The sequence below is a fragment of the Amia ocellicauda genome, unplaced genomic scaffold (genome assembly GCF_036373705.1).
Source record: "Amia ocellicauda isolate fAmiCal2 unplaced genomic scaffold, fAmiCal2.hap1 HAP1_SCAFFOLD_362, whole genome shotgun sequence".
NCBI lineage: Eukaryota > Metazoa > Chordata > Actinopteri > Amiiformes > Amiidae > Amia > Amia ocellicauda.
The window spans coordinates 10,354-19,498 of NW_027102934.1; the positions used below are offsets into that span (position 1 = coordinate 10,354).

General features: G+C 43.7%; 2 non-coding genes across 2 annotated transcripts; both read right to left on the reverse strand.

Moving 5' to 3' along the window:
* Positions 1 to 1,996: 1,996 nt before the first annotated feature.
* On the reverse strand, positions 1,997 to 2,069 carry trnav-aac (transfer RNA valine (anticodon AAC)). The gene has a single exon. It is a non-coding gene; the product is annotated as a tRNA-Val (tRNA).
* A 6,590-nt stretch (positions 2,070 to 8,659) lies between these two features.
* Positions 8,660 to 8,732, reverse strand: trnav-cac (transfer RNA valine (anticodon CAC)). The gene has a single exon. It is a non-coding gene; the product is annotated as a tRNA-Val (tRNA).
* Between the last annotated feature and the right edge of the window lie 413 nt (positions 8,733 to 9,145).

Here is a 9,145-nt window from a genome sequence, read left to right on the forward strand (position 1 = left end):
CTTCCTGATCCCGGGACTTCCTGTTTCACAAATGTTTTCACGATCTGTTTAAATATTAAATACAATGAACACCTTCAAGCCTTTTCCTACAACCACTTTAAAACAGAAGTATAATAGCGGGAGATAAGCCAAACAACTTACTAAACCCTTTCGGACGTCTTTACTTCCTAACCAGACGGTACGGCAATCGGTCATTTCTAAACACGTTCCCCAGAAACAAGCATAGACCTGTCCGGACTTCTAAAGATCTTTCCCAGAACCCCCCGCCCTACAGGAAACGGTCACCCATCGCTTAAATATTAGCCATCAACGGGCAAACAAAGCCCTTTTAAAAACATTAAAGTTTGAAAGATCTTACTTACCTCCACAGAATAATCGTTTCTTATGTTTTTCGGCTGGTTTAGCTTTTTGCACCGCTGTGAAGGTAAGAGACATGTTTAACCTTTAACCACACCGCTTTATAAAAAGCTTTAACCTCTTACAGGCTGCAGACATATACTCACAGCTATCAGATACCGGGGCTAACGGCCTTTCAGATTCTTGAAAGGTTACGGTTCTCGAAGGTAAAACGAAACAAGCCCTCGATGTGGAAGGCCTTTCGTTGTCTCGAACCACGTTTCTTAATACTGTTAGACAGGATAATTTTTTAAAATTAACAAAACTGGACTCAAACATCTTACAGAAACGTTATACAAACAAACAGGGGTTTAGTTCTTACCCGGTCGGCAGACAGCCTGTCTAGGGACAACCACTTCTCTTGGTCGATCCTCGGAGACATTAATCACAGGCCTTTCGATAGTTTCTGTGTAATTAAAGAGACCGGCATTAATATATATTAAAACGTTTTCATAACTCTAATGAGCCGCTTCAAAACCACACACACCCATGCATAAGAACCCATGAGCGCAAACACAAAAATCTTACCGTCGTTGTTCCAGATGATCTCCTCAGCGTTGGGAATTAACTCCTGTTGACTGGTTGAAAAATAATTTTACAGAACTTAAAACAGATGTTATAGCCTTATTTACAATACATGCACACAACACGCTCTGAGTCAATGAAAATAATCTGAAGACTTGCCTAAAAACTCGTTTAAATCGAATCGCTGATGTTGTTTCCGGACATTGTTGATCTTTAGTCTTAAATCGAAAGGTCAGTATGAGTCTGTCGAGCTGAAGACCAGACCTTCATACTTATACTGATGGCCACATGCCGGATCTGTTTGTAAGGCATTGTTCTGGTCTGGCCTTTGTGCCACCCTGTTACCAATTAACATATCAAAACCAACCAATAAAATGACACTGCATCAAATTTCAAATAGAAACCAAGATGGAGACGATCTCTCTCCTCTCTACTCTAAACTTTTATTAGAACCTTTTGGTCTCTCAAAAAAACATTTTTAAGCATCAAGACCTATAGTCAACAACCACTAAGAATATTTCAGGCCTTTATAAGCGCTAAAAAACAACCTGAGCCTAGAAAATAACTATAAAGATCAAAAATAACTAGCGCTTTTACAGTGATTTTTTTTTTTTTTTTATAGCGATGCTTTGTTTGGTATTAAACAAGTCACAAACTACTCAGAACAGCGTTTATCCCCGCAAAAGAGATATTTGGGTTTATTTTACAAAGCTTATAAATTATATAGGTTAAAAGTATTCTGAATGTTTTGATATCACACGCCATACCAACTGTTGTCTTCTACACCTTACGGTAGCAACAAATCTAACTACTGCTTTACTTTAACAATAATAATGACGGCGACCACGATGACAACAAGAACAACAACAACAAGAACAACAACAACAACATCATCATCATCATCATCATCAGATTTTAATTAAAAGTGGCTACACCAGCGTTTACAATTTCAACCTGTCGACGGACGGACGCTCTGAGTGCATCGATTGCGGGCACTCCAATGAAGAAAAGACACCCACCGCCTCCGGGGAACCACGAGGGCAAGCATGACGAAAAGGGCCAGCCCACAGTAGGCTGTTTCCGCCCGGTTTCGAACCGGGGACCTTTCGCGCGTTAGGCGAACGTGATAACCACTACACTACGGAAACTGACACCGCTGCCTCTTGCTTCAAATGGTTACCGTTAAAGCCTGCTGGTAAAACGGGCTCAGGTGTTTCAGGTCGGCTAGGCTGTGAGAAGTGCGGCGAAAGGATGCCATTTTCACAGACCTGTTTGGCATTGCTAAAGGGCACATCAGGACACTTCGGAAACTCTTTCAAAGGCAGGACGCCCTGCGCTCTGACAGTGCCTGCACTTAACCCAACAAGGTGATGCTGAATGGCTTGTTCAAACGGCTGGTGGTCTTCCGTCACCACCAGACTATGAGAGCTATACTGCGCCTTCAACTACATAAGAGTAGATAGTAGGGTTTTTTGGGCGCGGCCTATTTTGTTATGACGTATGCCCTAAGCTTATTAATATTCCTACGTCATAATTGGGGGGCGTGATTTTAGGTAGAGTTATTTCCTTAATTATTCCTACGTCATATCCGTCAGAAAGTGTGCACCCATAAAACCCTGAACAACAAGGCCACCCATAAATACCCCCACCCCTCTGAAGGCAACGCCCCGAAACTCTCCTCTCTATTTAAGAACCCGCGCTTCTTTTAGGCAATACCTCTTTAATTCTCAGCATCTGAAACATCCCGCTTCTTCAACATGTCCAGCGACATCAACATGAAACCCCGCAAGAAACAATCCCGGGCAAGGGTTCCTGTACTCACCAATTTGAAGATTGAACGCTCCTGGGTGTTGTTCTGGGGGGCTCGACGGGGTTACCGCTTTAAAAGGGATCCCAGCTATGTTGGAGTGGAGCTTTTTGCTTTGGGAGAGAAGGAGGGTACGTTGGAACCTTTTGAGACGGTAATTGAATACTCTTATGAGGACTGGTTGAAGGTGATGGCCTGGAGAGATCTGGGGCTTGTGGATAAGACTCTAGAAGGCTTGCAAGAGGGTCCAAGAGAATGCGAAATGGAGTCTCCGACTCAGGGTTTTGAAAGGTGTGAATGGGAAAGCTTGCAGAACTACGACAGACGACGTGTGGGGTTTTGGAGGGGGGTCTGACGGCTCAGGGGCTACTCTCTTCTAAGAGGGCGGTGTGTCGTGACGTAGTGAAGAGATAGGATAAAAGGTGCAACAATTCATTCATGGTTTAAAATTAAAGAGAATGTCTTACCCGAAAGCTGCGGACGTCGACAGGCTCTACAGGCCTCTTCAAACCCGGGATCACCCCTGGTTCTATTCCCCATATTTTGTATACACTCTGGAACCCTTTGACTGTGGTTACTCTCCAAGACCTCAGACCCCGGTCCCTCAGGACGAAACAACATGCGGTGCGATGGATGTCCAAATGAGTCTCGGGGATCCCCAGCCTCTGGAGCTCATGGAGGGCCTCGATTTTGCCGAACTGTCTACCGTCTGTGCGTCTCAGGAGGGGGTCAGTCCAATGGATGGAGAAACACAAACCACCAGGCGACCCAATGAGCATCGGACTGTCCCGGGGGCGTGATGAAGACGCAGGATTTATGCCCGGGGTATGTGACCAAGTAAGCAGAGTGGTTAAAAGCACCCTGGTGTATATTCTGAGTGCTCTCATCGACCGAGCTCTGAAAGAAGTCTGTCGGGGGTGTGAAGTGAATCACCCCAGTCAGTTGAGACACAGTTGTTTGTTTGAACCAGACCGTTACTATTTCCTGTTCTATTTCAATGTGTTTTACAGAAGACTGAACAAACCGTGGCTGAAACCGGCACTAATCAAGGCGCTCTCTTACTCCCACATACATGTCACTGTGGGACAAGTCCAGAAAATCATAGATGAGATTTTGCTGGAGCTGAAAAAGGAGCCGTTTATAATAGAGAAACTTGGGCAGCTGCTCAATGACCTGGATGAGCCGAGTAGAAAAACCGCTGGCAAGCTAAAAGCTTATTTCTTCCGTAAAGAAGTTAAAGCTGGGGGCAGCGACGAAGAATTCGACATCTACGCCACTGATTCAGACTCTGACCTGAACTAAGGGACTTTGAACATGGGGAATGTTCTGGACTGCTTCTGCAACTGGTTCTGTCATCAACACTCTGCAGCTAACCTGAGAGCGCTATTACACCATGTGCTTGACAGAAAAGTAGCCAACGCGAGCCTTTTCTCTACAGATTTAACCATCGATGAGGATCAACTTTCAAACCTGGAAAAGTGAATGGCTGCTGTAACAAAGACCGGGGGGTACGAACACTGGGATGAAGGGCTCAAGGGGGCCAAGAATGATATTAGGCCATTTCATCAACATCTGTATGACCTTTTACTGAGCATGTTTAATACACCTCTGTTTAATTTTAAAATAGGTCATAATGTTGTTTTATTTACATATGTAACTGAGGTGTGTGCCTACAAGATAAAGAAACAGGTATATTTGTTGATATAGATCAAGTAACCAATCATCTGATTTCATTTTGTCTGGACCGTAGAAAAAATTGTTGTGTATGTTATACTTTTCTCAAATGTCTTAAAAGGGGTATCTGCTCTCCTGAAGTTGAATAAAAAACCTTGTATAAAAACTTTGCGCATAGTGTGGGTCTGTGTGGTTATTTGACAGAATGACTCGGCAAGCTCCCCAAATGCAGGAACTATACTACAACCCAGCCAAGATTGGGGGTTTGGCGGGTAAGAAGGGTTTTTAAAGAGGACTCGCTGAGGCCGGAGTGAAGGTTAATGATGTGGTTGTTTCAGAATGGTTACGGGAACAAGACGCCTATACCTAACATAAACCTCTCAGGATTAACTTTAAAAGAAACCGCGTATATGCAACTGACATAGACTCACAATGGCAAATGGATCTAGTCGATATGTCAAATTTATCAAAACATAACAATGGTCACAAATTGATGTTGATGTGTATCGATGTGTTATCAAAATATGCCTGGGCTCGCATTCTACATAATAAAACAGGTCGGGCGGTGACAAGGGCCTTTGAGGATATATTGTCCCAGGGTCGATGTCCTAAAAAACTGCAGACTGATAAAGGAAAAGAGTTTCTCAACAGAGAATTTCAGAATCTACTGAAGAGACACAAAATACATCATTTCACCACCGGTAATGAGCTTAGGGCATCGGTAGTGGAGAGGTTTAACCGCACCATAAAGACCAAAATGTGGAGATATTTTACAGCGGTCAACACGTTCAAGTATTTTGATAAAGTTCAGGATTTTATCGATGCTTACAACCAAGGGTATCACACCAGTATTAAAATGAAGCCTAAAGATGTTGATCAAAGTAATTCTTTTAAGGTCTATAAAAAATTATACGGACCATTTATTAAGAAGGGAAAAACTACTTATAAGTTCAACATCGGTGATGTGGTTCGCGTTTCAAAGCTAAGGAGTACTTTTGCCAAAGGTTATGAAGAAACATTTTCTGACGAATATTTTACAGTTACCGAACAGTTGGCTAGAGACCCACCCGTGTACCGGTTAAAAGACTATGACGGGGAGGATATAGAAGGAACGTTTTACGAAGCCGAGTTACAAAAAATTATTGTGGGTAAAGACAGTGTATACAGAGTTGAAAAGATATTAGCTGAAAAAACCCAGAACCGGAAAAAATATGTGTTGATGAAATGGCTTGGATGGCCTGAAAAGTTCAATAGTTGGGTCCCGGAACAACAGGTTTGCGATATTCAATCCTTATAACAACTTGCCCGCGGGTGTGTTGTGGGCATTACTTTCGATACTCAAGATGGAATCAGGAGGCTTCTACGTGACTCTACCCAGTAACGCCTCTCTCGATATATACCCTAAAAATGAAATATCCAGTTACACGGTACAATTTGGAAAATCTATAGATCTAAGGGGGTCGTGGGAAGTGGGGTTGGCGGAAATACAGTATCCTTACACTTGGGCTGTTTTACAAGATAAGGATGCCACCTTCGCCATTTTTGATGATGTTAAAAAGAGTCAATGGACATTCACGATACAAGGAGGTTATTATGACAATGTGGATAAAATATTAGATGAGATGCATAAACAGTTCTCAGAAGGCACCCCCAACATCAAGCTATATTACAACCCTATTAAAAACAGAGTGTACAAGGTGTCAAAACCAGGTATTAGCATTCAAACCAGCGGCCAACTGGGGCGTATATTTGGGATCTATTCTGACACAGAGAGCAGGTTCTCAGAAGTGGTGGGGCGGCTTTTACACTCTTTATGTGTATACGGATATCATAACCCACCAGAGGGTCGGGGATAGTTATGTCCCCCTTTTGAGAAATGTACTTATTAAAGGTAAAAGCAATGACATGGTCACAATTACTTATGACAAGCCACACTACGTACCAGTCTCAAAGACCCAATTTGACAACATCACGATCGAAGTAAAATCGGATCAGAATATCAACGTACCCTTCCGCTTCAGTAAAGTTATTGTCAAACTACATTTTCGACCCCTGAAACAGTTTGTACATTATTAAAATGGCTACCTCGAGGGGTTATGTAGATCCTAGCGCCTATGTGGATTATTACAAGATGCAAGCCGGGAACGGCTTGCCCGGTTTTGTAGGAGCCCCCACAATGTATGGCGCCGGTCTAGGAGGACTCTTTCATGGTCTCTTTAGAATGGCCGTACCCCTGCTTAAGAGAGGCTTTGCTATAGCCAGACCCCACTTGAAATCAGCGGCTAAAAATATTGTTAGTGACGTGTTCACCAATGTTATGAACCGGGCAGCTAGCCATGAGCATCAGGAGGGTTCGGGTCTCATGGTAATGGCGAGGAGGGGGGGTAAAAGAAGAAACAGCATGTGTCCACCAGGGCGACGAAGATCCGTGGCTAACAAAAAACGAAGAATCTCTCATTCTCCAACATATCGTGGAAACACTCGGAGAAGGAAGCAGCACAAGAAAAAACCTGCAAAAAGAAAGTCTCAAAGAAAGAAAAATAGAGCCTCAGGATACATCTTTTAAACATGTCTTTTGTCAACAGTCTATCGGAAGAATGCGTCAAATCAGAACTGGATCTGTTTACAGTTCCATACACTCAAACGAGTATAGATAAGATCATATATGTAGAGATTCCCCCTCTTTCTGCAATTTCAGACACGGCCCCTCTGGAGTTTTTTATAGCTGGCAATGGCGAGGATTATATTGATTTGAATAACACATTTATTTTAATGAACTGTAAAGTGACTGATTAGGATGGCGATGCAATCGAGAAGACGGCCAACGCTGGGGTCATCAATTAATCAATTACCCGGTGGCCACCATGTTTTCACAGGTGGATGTGACCCTGGGAGATCGGCTCATTAGTCAAAGCAGCAATACTTACCCCTATAGAGTCATGATGGAGTGTATCCTTAATTATAGTGAGGAGACCCTAAGCAAACAGTTCAGCCCCGGCCTTCTCTTCAAAGACATCCCGGAAGCTATGGACGACAAGGATCCAGAGGGACTCAATAAGGGTTTGCAAAAAAGATCGGCCTCTTCAACAGAAGGGAGGACCTTTGAGCTAATGGGGCATATCCATGCAGACATATTTTTCCAAGAAAAACTCATGCTCAACGGGGTAGACATTAAAATTAAAATGATCCGTAGTAAAAGTGCTTTTTGTCTGATGACCCCTGATACGGAAAAATATAAACTGACCATATTATCGGCCTCGCTGTTTGTGAAATAAGTGTCCGTCTCCCCGGCGGTTAAACTAGGACACGCGCTGGCGTTAGTGACGGCAAACGCCAAGTACCCGATCGAAAGAGTCTATATGAAAGTCCACAGTATCCCCGCAGGGACACGGGTGATGAACCAGGAAAATCTGTTTCTAGGACAGCTCCCAAAACAGGTTATTATAGGTCTCGTGGATAATGATGCATTTACCGGGGTTTACAACAAGAACACCTTTAACTTTAAACATTATAACGCGGAATTTATAGCATTGTACGTCGATGGTGTGCAGGTTCCATCCAGACCTTTTCAACCTGACTTTGAAAACGGCAATGCGGTTCGTGAATATTACAGTCTAGTACTGGCTACGGGTCGCCATCTCAAGGATCAAACTCTGCTGATCGATCGCCGGGAATACTGCAGCGGTTACACCCTGTATGGTTTCAACCTGACCCCTGACGAAGAGTGTGGACAACATATTTCACTGATGAAGACGGGCAATATGCGTTTGGAGATGCGTTTCAAGCAGCCTCTACCACACACTGTAAATATGGTCGTGTATGCTGTGTTTGACAACATTATTGAGGTGAATCAGAGGAGAAACGTTCCGTATGATTATTATTAAAATGAACACCAGAGAGCTCAACCACATCATGAATGCCCTGGCCGGCTCACGGAAACTGTTTCAAGGAGTCTACGCCTGCGATCAGCTGCCTAAATTTAAGATCAAGAATTTACCTGCAATGTACATAATCAACACACACCCTAAAAATATGCCCGGAGAACATTGGCTGGCTATTTATCTAAGGGAGGACCACCGTGGTGAATTTTTTGATTCCTATGCAAACCCCCCGGATTTCAGACCTTTCCCTCGGAAGATCAATAACTTTCTGCTCAACAACTGTCAAGAAACCATTTACAGCGGTCGTCAAGTACAAAGTCTTCAGACCTTCACTTGTGGTCAGCACTGTGTGCACTAGCACGCATGCACCGCGGGTTGTTTCCGCCCGGTTTCGAACCAGGGACCTTTCGCGTGTGAGGCGAACGTGATAGCCACTACACTACGGAAACCGACCTGTCCTGGTGTTTCGAATGGCTCCCATCGAAGCCGGCTGGTAAAACGCGCACAGGCGTTTCCCGTGGGCCAGCCTGTGAGATAAAGGTTTCTACACTCACCTAAAGGATTATTAGGAACACCTGTTCAATAACCAACCAATCATATGGCAGTTGCTTCAATGCATTTAGGGGTGTGGTCCTGGTCAAGACAATCTCCTGAACTCCAAACTGAAAGTCTGAATGGGAAAGAAAGGTGATTTAAGCAATTTTGAGCGTGGCATGGTTGTTGGTGCCAGACGGGCTGGTCTGAGTATTTCACAATCTGCTCAGTTACTGGGATTTTCACGCACAACCATTTCTAGGGTTTACAAAGAATGGTGTGAAAAGGGAAAAACATCCAGTATGCGGCAGTCCTGTGGGCGAAAATG